This window comes from Crocodylus porosus, unplaced genomic scaffold (genome assembly GCF_001723895.1).
Source record: "Crocodylus porosus isolate Cpor-Errol unplaced genomic scaffold, CroPor_comp1, whole genome shotgun sequence".
Classification (NCBI taxonomy): domain Eukaryota; kingdom Metazoa; phylum Chordata; order Crocodylia; family Crocodylidae; genus Crocodylus; species Crocodylus porosus.
Genome location: NW_017728935.1, coordinates 3,522,959 through 3,541,860, shown reverse-complemented (window position 1 = coordinate 3,541,860; position 18,902 = coordinate 3,522,959). Strand labels below are relative to the sequence as shown.

The window sequence follows — 18,902 nt, the reverse complement described above, 5'->3', positions numbered from 1 at the left end:
AGTATGTATTGTGGATCTTTTAACCTGGTCTTGATTTCCGTATCCTCTATAGCTAAAGTACATGCTGACCAAGACATCGCACATTCTCCTGCCTGTGTATCAGCACCAGGCTTTCCCCTCTCCGCCGTAGTCCCGTGCGATGTACAGACACCGGACAGTGAGCTTCTGCCCCTCCACAGCTTTGTGTTCCTGGACACCTAAGAAAACCTCACGCATGGTCAGTAGGACCCAGCTGACGAGTGTGGGATGAAAATCGGCTGTGAATGATACACAGATGGATGGGCAAATTCTTCCCTGGTCTAACATTTGTTCAGCTGGGATCGGGTGAGCTTGCAGGGAGTCTTCAGTGTGAAGTGCCCTGCAAGCCAACTACAGGGAAAGCAGGCATTCACCCTGAGGCAGTCTTAGAAGAGGGGCAAGGGTTTCTTACGGTGATATATTTTATGAGACTAACTGCAGAGTTGGGATGGAGTTGGACAAATATTTGAAAGCAAGATGTCCCTCGTCACAGCTCGTCTTGGAAAAAATCTTAGGAGTAATTGGACCGTGTCCTGGGGGTTGAAGAGACGAATGAAGAATCGTTGCTGAAGAAGCAAAAAAACCCTTCTTGCCTGAATCCCTCAGCTCCCTTGTGATCCGGGCTGGTTCCTTGTGTGAGACCAGAAAGAGGGGTCAAAGGTACGTGAATGGTGAGAGACAGCGGGGAACTGAGGGATGTTGATAGCAAGTGCAGCTGGTAGGAAGGAAGCTGGGAAGGAAGGACTGCAGTTTCGTTTGTAGGAAATGTATTCACGCTGAGAAACCTCCAATTTAATTATCTTTAGAGGGTGAGCTCTATTATGATAGAGAGGGTATGCACACGTGTACACTCCTGCGTCCTGCAGCTGGAGCATCTTCATGGTGCTGGTTACAGTCTCCTTGTCGGTGTCATCCTGTATCGTGGTTCTTTCAATGCTGGCTTCCTTCTTCTGATCGCCTCCTAGAGAGGTGCATTGGGTGCTGACTATAGGATAATATGATGCACCTCTTATTTGGCACCAGCCTTTCACTACTTCTCTGTATTGTCGGTTCTAGGGACACTGGACAGAGAGGGTGTCTCCCTCCTCTCTGCTCTCCACAGCGTTGTACCCTTGGGCTTCAAGTCCTGGAAAACACAAAGCCACATCAGTGAGGGTGTGCTGGAGCTTCCCCGGTCCCGGGAGCCTCACGCTGCAGCGTTTGGCTTGAACACAGCACAAACAGCAGGGCCAGAGGAACAGAGCAGGCGGAGGACGAGCAGCGCGTTCAGCTCATCCCCCAGCTCCCTGCCGGCCGCTGCTTCCCACAGGTGGCCTCCCGCTGCATTTGCTGCCTGTGCCCCCTGCACTCCCCAGGTTTTATTCCTATCTCCTGTGAGGATTTGCTGCATCTGCACATGTCTCAAGTGGTGTGAGCTCCTTGTGCCATCTCTGCCCCTTCCCGTGTCTGTATTGTGAGCTGCAAGCAAGCTCCAATGTAGCCACTGCAGCTGCATGCAGATCAGTCGATCCAAGGCCCATCAGAGGCTGCAGTCTATCTATCTGTCTAGTGCCTTTCTACCCCTTGCTGCTCTGGGCATGGCATGAGGACACCTCTGTTTGCATTATTCAAGGAGAAGAAAATGAAGCCGTTTGATCTGTAGTATCAGCACATACAGCAGCCCCGGCATCTTTCCTTCTCTTGGCCACAACTGGCATGACTTGGACCTGCACTGGAGGGGCCATGTCACTGGCCAGAGGAGAGTCAACACCCATGACCAGTCCTCCTCAGCCATTTGGCTGATGTTGCTGTTCACTGGCTCTTTGCGCAGTGAGGGCAGCGGTGCATCCTTACTCCTTTGACTGAGACCCTGTAACCTCATTTCACACACCTGTGAACAGTGCAGTAACTGCTTCTGCGCTCCTGACTCCTACAACGAGCTGGATTCTTCCCCCATTCACACCGGTGTGAAATCCACTGGTTTCCAGGGACTTTTCTCTGCATCCCACTGGTCTTTATGGACCCAGTGCCTCTTTCCCCCGCAAGGGTAATGCAAAGCGCACAGTGTTTCCCTGCTACCTTTGCTGGGGCAGCCTCTTGCCTCCTCGCTACACTAAACTTTTCTGGAGAAAGGGGAAGGCATTGACCTCTCTTTCAGCTCTGAACATAGAGGGGGTTCATACAGGCCCTGCTTTGAACTGCAGACTCTGTTAACACTCCTCTGGATACTTCCAGTGACCAGAGGTTTGGGGGCAATTTCAGGATATTTTGCTGCTGGAGCTTTTTCCCATAGGGAAAATGACTATTGTGTCCCTACTGATTACCAGGCAAAGTAGAGTCTCTTTTTCAGACCCTGAGGCCATCTGAAGCCCTTTCACCAGCCTATGGTCAAGGAGACAAATTAGTCCATACTTATGTGCAAGCAGATCATATGCAGTTTGTGCCATGGGGTTGGGACAGCTTTGCTGGAAAGCCAGTTCCTTATACCTGTCCCGGAGGGGTTTGACTGTGTGTGATCCCCCCAGTATGGTATCCAAGCCCCTCTTGTTGGCCAGTCTAGGTTATCTGTGTGCAGGGGGCTGGACGAGGTACCCCTGGGGATCTCTTCAACCCTGTGATTCTGTATCTGGAAAAGCTCAACAGAGGCAGAGGATCTTCCCAGAAACCAAGGAGCATTTGCTTCTCCTTCAAGGAGAATAGGCAGCTACGGCTACCTCATCTCACGGCTATGAGTGGAGGGTAGTTCTGTCCTGCGGAGAGCATTTTATAATCTCTGTGCCTCACAGCTTTTGGTGGTCACAGGGGCCAGGAAGGATTTTTTTGCCTTCGTGAATTCTGGTGTCTTTTTGGGCTTGCTTTGTTGTTTTTATATATATTTTTGGCTTTGGGCTTTCTTGTTTCCTCTGAGCAAATGGGACGTCAACCACAGCGAAGGCCAGGGAGTTTTGACTGATATTTCTATTAGTACTGGAAACCCAGAGGTTCCTAGCGAGGAGCTGTGGCTCTTCTGCTCAGTGGCATACCCCTCACCATACTAATTTGGGGCCAGGAGTAAATGTTCCCTCCATTTCAGATTGACATGGACTGTGCTGGGATTTCTTGTCTTCTACTGTAATGTGGGACACGTTATCTTTCAATCAAGAATTACCTGATTACTTCCCTGTCATCCCAATGGCTGGGCATTGGTGGTGCCCTCATTTCCCCCACTTTTACCTGTGGCATGTTATAGGATACTCATGGTGTTTCAGATGTTGTGCCTTGTAGATGTGCAAGGGGAAAATGGAAGCCAGGCCATTTTAAAAATCATCCCTAGGAAGCCCTAATACAAGTTCCAGGTACCATAAGAGCAAAACTAGCCCCAGGCTTTCTTTACTGTCTCAGCTCTGCCTGCTGAAGGGGCTGGGGCCAGGACTCGGGATGCAGAAATCAAACTAGAGCCATTTAGGGTTTGTACATTTTATTTTCAGCTAAGTTGAGTTGTTGCCAGTGAACACAGAGTATATGAAGAGCATGGCTCATCCACTTGCAGCACAGGAGAGAGCTGCCCTTGAGAGAGATGTGCAGCGGTGTGTCTAGGGGGTGGAGTGTGGGCACCCCTGCCCTGCTGGGACAGCTGGGTAGAAATGGCCTGGGCTCTAAGATAGAGGCTGGGAGCCAGCGTGTGGGGTGGGCACCAGGAAAGGCATCTTCAAGCTTGAGCCTGGAGATACCCAAAATAGTTCCTTTCAGACATGTTTCTAGTGGTGAGTTGTGCTGTTTTAGTGCCCAGCCAGACATCAAATCCTGGAAGCGAGGCAACGTAACCAACTTCAGCGAGTCCTGCAGGCACACACCTACGACAGAAAACCCAAGACTGTGTTTGGTCACACTGCTGGGGCTGCGTTAAGGCATTTATATTGCTTTATTTTCAAGAACTGATGTGCATGGAGCAAGGTGTGTTTCACACTAGCAGCTGTGGGCAGGGTAAGGATGTGGTGCAGACTTGGCCCTAGAAGCTGAAGTCACATAAGGGTGAGGTTTCCAAAAGCCCCAAAGCCATCACCAGCGAACTCCTTTAATTCTTCAGACTTGGGTTGCCTAAGGAGAGCTCAGGTGCCCCTTTCTAGAACAGTGCTCCCCTGATTGCTGGGTTAAAATCTCTTTATCAGTGTCAACCTGTCTAGCGATCTGTCTTAGAGAGGTAGTGAAGTACTCTGTGATCTCCTGGACTTTGTGACACAGGAGGGAGGTTCATGCTGGACTCTGAAGTTCGCTGCCAGGGGTACATCCATGCCGGCTGAGAGGGGATTTGTGATTCCCCAGTGATGGGGGCTGTTCTGGTCCCCACAACAACAGCTATTGTACATTCAACAGACAATGTACAATCACACTAAATCTTGCAGGAATTATCTGTTCTGGGCAGGGCAAAGTGAGATGATAACATGTCTGGGTCTTACCCATGTTACAGCAGCTCTGCTGGTGGGCCTGACCAGTGAAATGCTGGTTTCATGGCTGGCAGTGTAGACGAGGGCCATGAGGAATTCCCTGCCGTGTCCCGAGTCCATGTGAGAGCTGGTTTTGCTGCTCGAGACGAGATCTTCTGTTGCATCACAAGGTGTTCGACGTTTGTTGGGGTCCGGGTGCTGCTTCTCTGCAGTGTCCTCTTCTCACAAGGAAAACTATGGTCACAGCCAGCAGGATGTTATTGATCAGAACCCCAATTAAGAGGATGGGCCATGAACTAGATGGCAAATAAGAGGGAAAGGGTCAGCTCAGGAGGGGGATTTCAAAAGAAATGTCATGACAGACTGTCAAATTAAGAGCGCCCCTCTCCTCTTCGCTGCAGGAAGGACAGAAGCTGCAGTTTGTTTGTCGGATTTAATGGCTGTTCTTTGCATCATGGTAGTTTGCAACAGAGAGCTATTTCTACTTCCTGTGGATCACATCTCCTCTCCTTTGGTAGCAGTGGAAACCTCTATACCTGGTTCTGGGAAACCAAAGCCAAAGCATGTTTGCTTAGCAAAAAACCAGCAAAGCTTACCAGTTTACCTGGTGCTGTTCTCCTTTGATTCCCAGTTGTCCCTGGAGCCTTTGGTGGAGGAGTTAAGGGCAGGACTAGTGTATGGAGTAGCTGAGATGCTTTCTGTAGTTGAACTTGCAAACAAAACCCCATTGTATTGCAAAAATCACACAGTTTATGCTGAATCGGAAGCATTATATGTAGACCTAATGATTCCCCTACTTGCTTCAGTCTGTATGATCCCTACCAACTCTCTTGTATTGTTCTGCTACCAGCTTCAGTTGCAGATTGTAGAAAATGGCTGGTTTCCTCCCACCAGTTCACTTATTAAAGGTGTCTAAGTTAGAAATATTCTTACTGGGAAAATCCCTGGAAATCAGAGCCGCTTAAAATGTGGGTCATATTTCATACCATAATCCTCTTATTGATTGAAATGCAAAACCATTCATTTAGTAATAGCTCCTCCAGCTCTAATGGAAATCAGGAGCTGAGCTTGGTGGAGCTTAGATATGATGAGGCCATAGCTGTCAAAGTACCAAGACAGACGTGATTGAACCTAATAGAGATGAATAGTTTCCAAGTGAGACAGAGAAGAGGGTTGAGGTCTGAGGCAGGGATTCACACAGTTTTCTGGGCGGTGGTACGAACTCGGTGGCAGGAGGAGATGAAGGGAGCGGAAGGGGAAGCTGAAATGGGCAAACGACCACATTTAACCTTTAAATACTCCCTCAACCTTGGGAAGCATCAGTTTCACTTCACTTAGTCATTTAAAAATGAGGAGGTTCATCAATGCACAATGGTGTATGCTGGGATCTGGAGTTCTTGAGCTCAGCTTGGTTCCTTCTCTGTGAAAGGAAAAGAGGGGACATATGCAGGTGAGAAACTGGGGAAGCTGATACCAGCTCTGGTAGGGGAGGAAGGAATGAGATTAAAGTCATAACCCAAAAAAAATCCTGGAAAGAAAGAAACTCATGCTGGAAAACCTCCAGTTGAATTTTTCTCGGAGAGTGGAAAGTATGATGAAAGCCAGTGCAAGCACAGAGGTGTCCTGCAGCTGGAGCCTTTCCGTGGTGATGGTTACACTCCCATTGAGGGTGTCATCCCACATTTTGGTTCTGCTGGCAGTGACGCGGTTTTGATATTTTCCTGATAAGGTGTTATAGGTGGTGACTAGCTGATGATACGTCCCATCTCGTAGTTGGCACCAGCTTTTGGTAGAGCCATTTGCTATAGGAACGCCGGGCAGACAAGCTCTGTCCCTCTGCTCCGCTCATCGTGGCATCGTACGGCTGGACCTGGAATCCTAGAAGGCACGAAGCTGGATCAGTGGGCGCTGTGATGGATACGGGGTTGCATGCTCCTCCTAGGACCTGCACTCTCCAGCATTTGAACCAAACACAACACTCGCACCAATGGCTGGGAGGAACTGCAATGAATCAAGACAAGCAACAAGTGCATTTTATCCCACCCCAGACCACTGCTTGTAGCTTCTTCATGGACACGATCTTTCCTGGTTCATTTGCTGCCTGTGCCCTCTGTACCCTCTAGTTTCATAGTTAGTAGGATCGGAAGGGACTTGAGCAGATCGAGTCCGACCCCCTGCCATGGCAGGGAAGAGTACTGGGGTCAAACGACCCCAGCAAGGTGTCCGTCTAACCTCCTCTTAAACACCCCCAGGGTAGGAGGCAGCACCACTTCTCGGGGAAGTTGGTTCCAGATCCTAGCCGCCCTGACCGTGAAGTCGCGCCTCCTGATGTCTAGTCTGAATCTCCCCTCTGCCAGCTTGTGACCGCTATTTCTAGTCGCTCCTGGTCGTGCTCGGGGGAACAGGGACTCCCCCTGGACCTCTCTAGTTCTTCCCCAGAATTTAATCCTAGTTTCTTTGAGTATTTGCAGCACCTATAGTCCCCCAGATTTCCTGCTGTTAGTTCAGGTCTCTTATCAGCATCACACTCATTTAACTCCATGTCTACTCAGCTGTGAATGAAAACAAAATTCAGCCCATTGTACAGTCTTCAAATGTAGATGCATTTCCCACAGATGTCCAGCCTAGTGCCAGTCTCATATCATGCCAGTGGGGCATATTCACCCAGGGAATTTGCTAGCACCAGATATCTCCCACACAGGGATCCCTGGGCAGAGGTGTTCTGTCTAAAGGTGGCCATGAGACCGAGAGCATCCTGGGATATGTTCTGTTTTCTGCAAATAATGGATAGCAGCTATGGGCAGTGGAGAAAGCTTGCTTAGATTCAGTGTTAGTATTTGCTGCACAATCTATCGCTAAGCGGTTTTGCAAAGGAAATGCTGTTGCTTTAAGTAGTATCAGAGAGGATTTGAGTTGGTGTGACATGAGTTGGGATGAAGGTGTAACCATCTTCAGATACCTGAAGGGTGGTTATAAAGAGGACAGTGGCAGACTTTTATCTGTGGTTGCAAGGGGCAGGCCAGCGGTCTCAAAATGGCAACAAGGGGATTCAGGTTGGATATCAGGATATCTCACTATGCAAGCAGTTAAGTGTCAGCACAGGTTACCCCGAGAGGTTGTGGACTCTCCATCCTTGGACATTTTTAAGAGCAGGTTAGACAAACGCTTGACTTGAGCCGGGGGCTGGGCTGGATGACTTCCTAAGGTCCCTTCCAGCCCTACTTTCCTACGATCCTGTGAAACTGCTAGGTGAAGCTGGCCAAACAGCGGAGGGTATTTCCTATACAAATCTCAACTGTCCTTCAAAACTTGAGATAAAAATATTATAGTTTATTGGCGTGAAATTCTTCAGGTTTGGGAGAGCTCAGTTGTAATGGGTGAAAAGTTGAAACGTTCCAGGGAGGCAAGCCTTTTTATAGACAAACGTGCAATTTTGAACTGAAAACATTTTTATGCGGAACATTTTCAAGTAATCCTACAGCAGGGTGCTGAACGCTTTTGAAAATCTGGCCCTGAAAGCTGTGGCTTATGACTGGAATATATGACTTGCTACTTTCTCTTTTTCTGGCATATATTAGGAGTAAATGCCAGAATCAGTGGATTTAGGCTGTTGTGGATCAGAATTAATTTCTAAATTGTTTAAGCAAGGTTCCCGTGGTCGCCATGTCTATTTTCTGCCTGTGCAGTATGAAAGAGAGGGCTATAGAGAAAACGGAGGGCAGGGAAGAGTTCTTTACTCAGAAGAAGTGCTTGAGTAGCGGTTACAGCCAGAACTATACTTGGGAATAAACCTTGCAGTTGCATTTAATACTTGTTATGGACTGGCTGGAGACTCAGAGGATTGTGTCCCCCTGTGCCGGGTGTTTCATAGCTCCCACCAAAGCACAGTCCATCCTCCGATGGATGTAGAGCGACACAACTCGGAGGCGAGGGACAGAAATCACACACAAACTGGTATAAAAGATTGGAAACTGGTTCAGATCTGTAACACAACAGAAGTTCAGTGCACATAAACTGCTTTCAAAATGCCCAAAACTGGTTTAGGATAAAGCACGATGGATGTAGTATTAGACTTTACTGATTTAGGTTAAATCAGTTTATTGAACTTCTGTCCTAGATCCACCTCCAGACTGAAGTTAACTCACAGTCCCCCAGCATCCCAGGATGCTTTGCAGGGTGGACAGGCAGGCCTTGACCCAAGCTGTCTGCCCCAGTCGAGCAGGGAGACTTGTTCTAGCCCCACCCCCGTCCCTCCGACTTCTGGCCTGGGCCGCTGCAGGCATGCGGCTGCATTTCTGGAATCAGAAGTGAATGTCTGAAAGCAAGCACTTATTGGTTCAACCTATGCAGCTTAGACTAACCTGCAAAGGTTGAATTTAATTCAGCCTTGGGTTTTTGACTGTCTGTACTTAGCCAGAGTGATAAGGCTCAACAGAGACTTTACAAGGCAAGGAATATAAGCAGGACAATGGAAGAGAGAGGGCTATAGCCCTACTCCTGCAGTAACAAATTCTCCAACATGCCTTCCTGGGGGGGTGCTCTAAAAATGTAATAAAACTGCTCCCATTTGAGTTCAGTCAGGTCCAGAATTACTTAGAAACATATATTACAAACTTGTGTATCCAAGGTGCCTCCCAGAGGAATTGCCATGGCCTGAACAGTGGATATAATTGAGGAAATTGCCCTCCCAAGCTTGATACAGTTCTTGCTTGTGTCTATCTGTTGGTACAGCCCCATGCACACCTTCACGCGGCCCTACGAAAGCATCTCAACTGAGTTGAATCCAAGGAGACGTTTTAGCAGCGGTAACTACAGGCCTTCCTGTTTGAGGGCACAGTGACCTGCCCATGCACCTATCAAGCTGACCCTTCTTATGCAACCTAAGCACATGTAGGCTGAAGCTGGAGCTGGGCAAATCAGCCGCGATCCACTGATTTCAAATGCTCCCATTTTGTGCAACCCAAGGGTCTTGGACAGGAGACTGCAGCGAAAGCTCCCAGTGAGTGACAAAGTTGTACCTATATTCTTGCAGGAAGGTGTTTAAGTTGGGGGTGCTGTGTGCTCAGCCCAACTTTGCCCATTGACCCTAGCGCCTCCAGACTCCCAGAGGGTGTAAATGAAGGGTAGCTCCATTGACTGCAGCATCCCAGTGATTTAAACCCACAGCTCAGTGGGATTCCCAGGGGCCGTGCTGCGTTCTGAATCTCGCACTCTTCACCGCACGTCTGACAAGCCAAGGAGGGGAATTTTGGCCCAGCTACCACCTTCTCTGATGTAAAGATACCCAGAAACCCCCACAATATATCGGCTCCCTCCTCTTACCTGAGTTAGGGAAAAGCAGCAGCAGGGGTAGGCATCCCAGCTCCATGCCTGCCTTCAGGCTGAGAGGCGGGGACTGGAATAGCCTAGAGAAGTGGAACCAGCGTTTTAGAGAACATCTCCCCTCCGGTGTCTCTGTTCAGGCACTGAGACCGCAAGAAGAAGTACTTTGCCACAGCAGTGCTTCAGCGTGGTTTGTCATTGAGTTGTGTATTTGGGGAAGTGCCTGTATCGGCAGAGCAAGAGTACTTCAGAAGGCGTACGCTTGTTCAACATCATCCCTGGGCACAGACACTGGTTCGAGTCAACTCATCCCTGAAGCCTACACCCGCAGGGGCACCGTAGATGCTGTAACAACCCTCCTCCGCTCCGATGAGGTTGGTTGAGTTGCTTTCCATCGTCGGCAGCACCCATCTCCTTTCCATATATAGATGGTCAGCGGCTTGCTGACAGGTCTTATTTTCACAGACGCATCCTCCCCACCCAGGCTAGCCCAGGCGGGGGTTCCAGTTTAGTCGCTGACAACCCAACCATGGAACAGGCTGTACTGGTCTGCATGGTGTCAGGTAGCGGACCAAGAGAGGCCTGGTCTGACAAGACACTGGTTATCCATCCAGTAATAAAACCTTTTCATTTTGTTCTATTCCTTGCATTCACAAGGCAAAGGCGGGGGTTAGTTTTTCAGGCTTCAACTGAAATCTAAAATTCCCTCCGGCCAATAGGAGATTCATTTTAATGCACTGTATTTCCATGCTTGGAACCTCCCCTGCTGTGATGAATGGACCGTCTCACTACTTGCACAGTTTTTGATTTCAGAGCTGCAGGGCAGGAAGGTTTAGATGTTGCTGTAACTGCTTTCCCCATTGCTCCATCTCCATCTCTTTGCTGAAAATACAGGATTTTTTTTTTTAATTAAATGACTCAAGGATTTAAAATTTAAATGTAATTAAATGACCCTGCTGAGGGTGAAAGATGCAGGCTCAGCTCTGCCTATTCAGCCTATTCAGTTCTTGCTACTGTAAAAGGCTCCTGTATTCTGCGGTTGAGGAATTGGTACAGAATTGTTTCGGGTTAGGCTCTACCAGGGCAGTTGAAACTAGCTGGATTGTCTTGGCTCTCACTGGACACGTCTACACGAGATGCTTACTGCACAGTTGCCTAATAACACCGCGCAGTAGCGTGCCTGTCAAAAACTATGCTAATAAGCTATTGCACAGGGTTATTAAGCTCCTGAGCAGTAACCGTCACAGAAAACCGTGTACCAATGCAAATGCACAGCAAACGTAGTTACTGCATATTCAGTTAGTGCTTCATTAAGGAAGTACTAAACTAAATGTGCAAGAACTATGGTGTATTAATGAACATGTAGCTACACTCACTATGACCTTGTCTAGGCTGAAAAACTACATCCTGTTAGGACTCCTAGCAGTGCAATCGGGACTAGGAGGACTATCACATTCATCACTGTGTCAGCAAAGTGTAGCTAACCCTATACTGTCCACACTAAGGTTAACCACACCAGCTGGTGTCATTAACCCAGCTTGTCTACCCTGAGGGCTAGTTCACGTTTACCATCGTCTTAGCCGACGTGTTCCAATACAATATACGTTTTTCCTGGATCGCAATAGTTGGCAAGTTGACCAGCGGCAGCGTCTTCTGGCACACTCTTGCTTGCTAGGTTCTGCCATGGTCGTTCGGAGTTCATCTGTAGCGTTATTCAAAATGTGCCTTTCTACTTGGGCCATCTTCAGTTGTGCAACTCCATCCATTTGTATGTTGGCACGAGAGGCCTGGTACTGGGATGCTTTGCTGTGAGGTATGTGTGTATAGTGCACCCCTTTCTTGACCAGGAAGCCCTTCTACTTGATCTTAGTTCATCTCTGCAAATCCCTCAGGCCTAGAAAGAGTCGAAGAAACTGGTACAAAGCTGAAAAGGTGCATACTTTCTACGAGGGGCAGAAAAGCCCTGTTAAGATTAGTTCAGCTTCTGTTTCTGCTCTTTGGGTGGGTGTGTAATTTCAAGGGAAGGGTGCACTTCCCTACTGGCATCTCCTTGTGGATCTCAAGGTGCTTTATAGCCATACAATATGGTATGCAAGAGAAGTATTCTCCTGCCAGAGGTAACAAAGGCCTGTTTTATCATATTGTTTGGAAACCTCTGATAATACTTGTAACCAGACTGCTCCTGGTGATTTGTTCCGGAGAGCGGTGAGAAGTCCGAAGCAACAGGAGGGGTCTTATACAGGGGTCAGTGATGAGGAAATCAACCAGAATCTCTGACCATTCATTAGGTTTTATTGGCGGTGAGACGGGCAAAGTGGCACGTGCACTTAGCAGAGCTGTCTGGCACACAGTGCAAGGCAGTGCCGCTACATCCAGGCACCAAGTGGGCATGCTTGGGGAAGGTGCTCTCGCGGAGAAGGCATTGCTGCATGGAGGGAGCAAGTGGTGCTTTCCTCCACCCCTGTGCCTGGCAGGAAGCCACCAACCAATAGACGATGTTCGGGCTGCAACACGCCGAGAGAGTTGAGCTTTCAGAGTCTGCTCCCGGGGGAATGGGGACCATCACTCCGAACCCCCTCTGGGTGCCCTGTAAGAAACCTGGGATACATCCCACAGGGAAGGTGCTGCCCACACAGAGCCAGAGGCTCTGACATAGCAAGGGCATCAGATCTGGCTGCTTTTGCTCAGGGGCTTGTCCTTGGCCGGGAATGCCAAGATCAGACATGCCTTTGGGGTAACATCTGTGTCATTCTTGTCTTGCTCAACAGATCTCTGCCTCCAGAGGTTCCTTTACTTCTCCTGTTGCCCTGAAGTGAGTAAAGGATGAATCTCTTAGAAAAATGCCTGACCTCCCAAGGAGCTGTATGTATAAAGCCAGCATCTTGCAAGGAAGAGGAAAGGATTAAAAATTCATTTAGCAGATTCACCCCACAGTTGGCCAAATCCCACCACTTTGGGCATGGATCCTTTCCTAGGCTGTGAGCTGAGCAAGCATCCTGGACGCAGCTGGTCCTGGTAACATGCACGCTGTAGGGCAGTAGTTTTCAAACTGCGTTCGGTGAAATCCTAGGCTTCTGCAGTAGGTCATCAGGGGTTCGGCAAAGAGATTGGGAGTAATGGCAGGGCAAACTGGGAGGAGGTGTGCTGCCATTGCTGGCCTGGGTTGCTCGAGTGTGTCAGTCTTTAGAGCAGGGGCTGTGCAGCAGCAAAAGTGGTACAAAAGTGCTCCATGATCTCAACAGTGGTTTTCAAACTACGTGCAGAGCAATGCTTCTTTACCAGGGTGCTGTGGCACTCTGGGGTGCCTTGAGACCCTGTCAAGGGTGCCACGTAACGTTAGCACTGTTAGGTGAGCAAACACAATTCACAAGATCAACCTAGGGACTGCAAATAGGAATCCATAGTGTTAAAACCATTCTGCCCTGCTGTGGGCTCTCCGAGGTCTTTGCAAGAGAAAAATTGCCCTGTTGTTTTTCCATAGGAAAAAATTGGAGAGAAAACTAAGCTCTGGGGGGGCATCTTGTGTCTAACAGTGTTGAAAACTACTGTTGTAGAGTGATTGCCATGGAAGGAAAAGGAAGAGCAAAGAGGCAGGAGCTGGCTTTCCTTGCCTGCTAGGCTCTGCAGTCACTAGAGGGCAGAGGAAGATCAGGAATGGTGGCACTGGGACAGATTATGGAGTGACAAGTTTCCCCCCTAGAAGAGGTGCTTCAGACAATACAAGGAAGTGCCCCAGGCTTCCTGGGCAGCAGCAGAAGAGCTGCCTCTAGATCTGGCAGCCAGGTTATAACACTCTGATATTTATGGGAGGTGACGGCATTTCCCCTGCCTTGCAGAGAAAGTGAGAGACCATCAACTGAATTGTTAGTCCAGCGCTGTTCTGTGCCGCGCCGGTGCCTACAGGTGAGAAACACCACATGTGATTCAGGTTCAAAATGATCTCGATTTTAAATTGGAAAATGGCCTGAAATAAATAGGAGGGAATTCAATATAGCTAAATGCCAAGCACTGTAATTAAGAAGGAATAATCAAATCCACAAGGGTGGATGACTAGCTAGGCTGTCATATTGCCAAAAAAGGATCCAGAGGTCATGGTGATTCACAAGCTGACTATGAGTTTACACTGTAATCCTGTTGCAGAAGAAAAGGCTGATAGCGCGCTGGGATGTGTTAATAGTGTGTTATACGCACGGTGCAGGGAGTGATTTTTCTATTCTATTCTGCACTGATGAGGTCTTACCTGGAGCGCTGCATCTGCTTTTGGGCACTATACATCTACAATGCAACATTTTTCCTGAAGTTGAGTCTGGAGTTGTACTCCTGATGCTCACCTCGGAGAGAGTCAGGAGTACAACAAAACTGAGGAACAGCTGGAGGAGTCGGGAGGGTTTACCAGTAGTCCAGAGAAGGGACGGCTGAGCGTGTATTGGACATCCGTCTCCAGATACGGAAAGAGGTGTTTATAAAGAGGGTCGTGATTGAATTGTCCCACATTGTCCCCTGGGCACAGAAAGTAATGGGCTTACATTGCAACAAGGGGGATTTAAGTTGGATATTAGGAAGAACTTTCTAACGGTGAGGTTAATCGCTGAAACGGGTCCCATGGAGAGGTGGTGAAACCTCCATCACTGGCAGTTTTAAGGGCGGGTGGCGCAAGGGTTTGCTGGGAATGCTTTGGACAGGGATGACCATGCTCTGAGCAGGGAGTTGGGCTTGGGAGGTCCAGCGTGGCCCTATTATGATTCAACGAGGAACCAATCTTACCCATCAGTGTCCCTTACTCCACGTGCCCTGCAAGACTGCCCATAGCCACGTGATGGCAGTCCGGGATCGCGCTGCCTTGGTTGGCTTGCAGAGTCCTCCCCAAGAAGCCAAACCTTCTGCCATTGAGCCAGCTTGGGTCAAGGAGAGCAGGAGAAGTGCAGATTCCCAGCAGAAGGCTCCAGAGAATCAGGCTGCCTCATGTATGACGCGCCAGTATTTGGGACGTCGTCTCGGCAGGGACGAGGGAGGAAACTTGAGCACTGTCCTCCGGTGTCACTTTGTCAGCTGTCACCCACCGTCGTGACTTGGGGAGTCCAGGTATGGGCTCTGCTGGGGGGTCTTTTAGAGGTGGTCCTCAACGGTGCTGCTGCCCCGCTCGTTTCCTTTGCCCCGACCTCTGTTGTGGGCATGCCCCCGCCCCCCCGTTGCTTCTCTGACGCAAAACACAGCAAGCCTGGGCGCCTCCTTGCCCAAGCCCAGAGCTAGCAGTGACATGGCCCAAGGGCGTGAAGGTTTATACCTCGAAGGCAGGTGGGGATTAGGTCAGGTAGGAGAGCAGGGATGTCAGTGAAAGCTAGGGACGGGGCAGGAGAACAGGAGAGGGGGACAGAGGAAGAGGCGGGCAGGCTCTGACCCCACGGCGCTGGCGGTGGGCGAGCGGGTGTTACAGGCTGCATGCCAGCGGGACGTGGGCAGGGGTCTGGGCCGTGCTGCGGAGGAGGAGAGGCCCCGCGGCAGCCGGCAGCAGCAGCTTAGCGAGAGGCCTGGTGTTTGGTCTGTTCCACATCAATGGGGCGTCCAGCTGTGGCTGAGGATGAAAGCGAGAGAGGCAGGATTAAAGGCTCCCAGGGTCTCCCCTAACCCGCCTAAGACTCGCCAACAGGGCAGCGTGCGGCTTCAGCAAGGCTTCTTCATATGGAAAATATTACGCGAGGGAGAGAAAGGGGGCGGATGGGGGGGGAGTCTCTCCAAAGACGGGAGACATTTAGCGTTAACGGCGCCGTGGGACTTCAGACCCGACCCAGACAAACGGGAGCTGAACCAGGTCTTGGCACCGTGCGAGACGAGGCCGGGGCACCGAGCATCACGAGTTTGTGGGGCACAGACTAGTGAAAGGCTGTATAAGAAGGGGGGGAGCTGACTAGAGAGCCAGAAAAAGGAGGGGACGTGGAAAGGGGGAACCGAGGAGAGGGGAAGGTGGTGAAAGGGAGGAAGAGAGGGGAGTGCGGAGGGGGGCCGGAGGTGGTGAAAGGGGGAATGAGAGCAAGGGAGGAGAGCGCGAGGTGGTGAAAGCGCGGCTGTCTGCTCCGTCGTGTGATTAAGCAGGTCACCAGGTGGGAGCTCCCCGCACGCGGGAACCGAGCGGCTCTCTTGGCGCCTTTCCTACCCTCCTCCAAACTTTGCCCAGGAATGCTTGTGATGGGGGAACAAATTGCTAACAGGAGCGAGAGCGTTTGCATTGAAAGGGAGCAAGTTTCCAGTGAAAGGGTTCCTGTCAGCAGGTCGCGTCTAAAGGGTTGCGGAGCCTTCTCCCCGCTCTGGCAAAGCGATCCTGCGAGTTAACACGAAGCTCTGGTTATAGCCAAGGATCAAGCACCTGAGCCGGGTGTTTCCTGCCTTCTGTTGGGGCTGCTTTCATATTACCGTGATTTTTGCCTTCACATGGCTATTTCAGGCTCGTTACGGCTCCTCCAGCCCCCACCGGGGAGATCTCCAGAGAATACTTCTCACTTCCACTTTACTTTCCTCCTTGATTTATACTGGCGAGGGGGCTGACCTTCCTCAACCTTATTTTCACGACGGTGCGAGCGTGCACACAGGACTGCAAGGATCCCTCTGTCACAGGGTGGGACCCACAAAGCTACAAGGACAAGCCCCTCTTTCCCACCGCTGCCCTCGCTCGTGGACAGCACGCGCCGGGGTACGCGTGCAGGCCGGAGAAGCGTGCTCTGGCACACGTCCGCGCAGGCAGGTGTATTCCCCTGCACAGCACGGCGTCTCTTGGTGGAAGGTGCAAATGCAGACGGTTCACCTGCCGGGGCGGACAAGCGTGTGCAAGTACCCTGCAGGGATATGCCTGGATTCCTGTGCACACTCGTGTGCATGTACCTAAGTGAAAAAAGCATCATAAGCTATGCAAGGACTATCTTTGCTACTTTAGGGATTGGTAGGCATACATGCAGCAGCACAGCCATGCGTGACGGGTGACCACGTGAGACAGACGCAGTACATGACTTCTTCCCATCCGCGCTGGTTTCTATGCAGTCGGCAGCGGCTGCAGTAGCTGAGCGCCTGACACGGCCCGCAGGTAGAGAGGGAGGCACGGACACCCCCACCCATGCACGGGGTGGGGAAGGTCTAGGCAGCGTGCGTGGGGCCCTCTGAGGAGCTCTGCATCACTAAGTAATCCAGGGCAGCAGCTGTGTTTGTGACCAGCGGTCAGTCCGGGGCCTGCAAAGCCAGCTCGCCCTCCCCGCAGCGACCCCCCCACCAAGTTCTCAGCTCCCAGGCCCGGAGCTGCATGTCACATCCCCTCTCTGGAAAGGGTTTTAAGGCACCTTTGCTCCTTCCCTTCTTAAAGCTGCCCAGAAATCCCTTTGTCCTCCGCGCCTGGAAAGCTGCCTCCCCTCCCCACCTTCCTGGAAAGCCAGTGTGTGGGTACGGTGCTGCCGGGTTGCCTGTCTGAGCGGCTTAGTTAAGAACAATAAACAAACTCCTAAATGGACGGATATTCTTCTAAACCCGACTTCTGCCGCCTGCCAGGGCAGTGCAAACAGCAGAGCCCACCTCCCGGTCCCCTTCCAGCCCCCTGCTCGGGTCTCCTGAAACCCGATCCGCTGCGCTTCGGAGCTGCAAGGCACCATGGCCTCCGAGTGCACCTTCCCCCCTGACCCTGTCTGGATCCTCGTGTCCTTTTCCTGACACAAGTCCACAGAGCGCATGCTATTCACCCAGACTCACGCTTGCTGCAAAGGGGCATGCAACAGCCCTGCCGGGAGACAGCAGCACAGACTCGCTCGCCGCAAACAGGCACGTGTCTGTCTGCATGCCCGTACACATGTGTGTGCACAGGCATGCACACATATGCCCTCCTGCACCTTGGATTTGTACGCATTGGCATGCACCTATGACAAAAAGCCACACAAACGCATGTTGCATGCATGTACTCTCTCCATATAGGCCGCGTCTACACAAGATGCTGTCTGTGCGTGGCACCAAGCGTGACGTGACACTATTGCGCAGTAGTAACAAGGTACTGCACAGTCAGCATCTCCAAAAAGCTGTTTGGGGACACTACTGCGCAGCAACACCAGTTCCTGCACAGTCATTTAGTACTTATGTATGTAAGTATTAAACGACTTTGAAGTAACAACTGCACATTCAGCATCTCACGTAGACGTGGCCACACAGCTCCCACCTGAAGAGACCCAGATGCACAACCCAGACAGCAGACTTCCCCCAGACAGCACACCGACACACTCGGTGCTTCATACACGGCATCACTGCACACGCGCCACCAGATGCGAGGAGCAGCACCCTGCCGACACGTGCTAACGCGCAGAGAACGAGGGCGCCTCGAAGTGTTAAGTAGGCACATGTGTAGAGCAGAGGGAGGACACACCTACAGCGTACACAACCACCTCGCACCACAGGCATGCAGATGGGCGGGCACACCCAGTTCATTCCCACATGCATGTATCTCCTTACACACCTCTTCTATGTGTGCCCCTTGCACTTGATCTTGCAAATCCTCCCACGCACTCACATGGTTCACATGTGCGCCTCTTCCACTGGTTTCCCATACCTAGTCCCGCAGACCCTCTCGCTTGCGTATATCCTGTTGTGCACCCGCTCACCTTTTGTGTGCCCAGTGTCTTCTCTCTCTCCCTCACAATTTTCCCGCATATACAGCCTCTCGTGAATGTGCATACGCTCATGCACCTGTCACACACATCCCCTATGTGCATTCCTCTCCTCTCTCGCATATACACGTTTCCTCGTACACCTTTTATACACATGCCCTTCTGCACCTTTCAGATTTCCTCTTATATTTTCCTTTATGCAACTATGCATGCATGTACACACGCGTACGCGCCCGCACACACACACACGAAAGTCTCCTTCTCTCATGCATTCACATGTCCTCACTTCACCAGTGTGCATACCTGCTCGCACAACTTCTCCATGCACAAACCCTTTCATTTACACATGCGCACATCTTCTGCCACCTTTTCTTGTGTATACGCTGTGAACGCTGCCTCTCCGGCGCACACACGGCCTCACACCTCGTTCGTTCACGGCTTTCCTTCCTCGGTGGCCCATTTTCCGCTTGTAGCCACTAGCAGCCAGAAAATGTCAAAGAAGCTACACAATCCCATGGATGCACCAGCTCTG

General features: G+C 50.7%; 1 long non-coding RNA gene across 1 annotated transcript; it reads left to right on the top strand.

Moving 5' to 3' along the window:
- The first annotated feature begins 762 nt into the window (after positions 1 to 762).
- Positions 763 to 17,954, top strand: LOC109317703. The gene is made up of 3 exons (XR_002103097.1): positions 763 to 772; positions 15,011 to 15,013; positions 17,761 to 17,954. It is a non-coding gene; the product is annotated as an uncharacterized LOC109317703 (long non-coding RNA).
- The last annotated feature ends 948 nt before the right edge of the window (positions 17,955 to 18,902 follow it).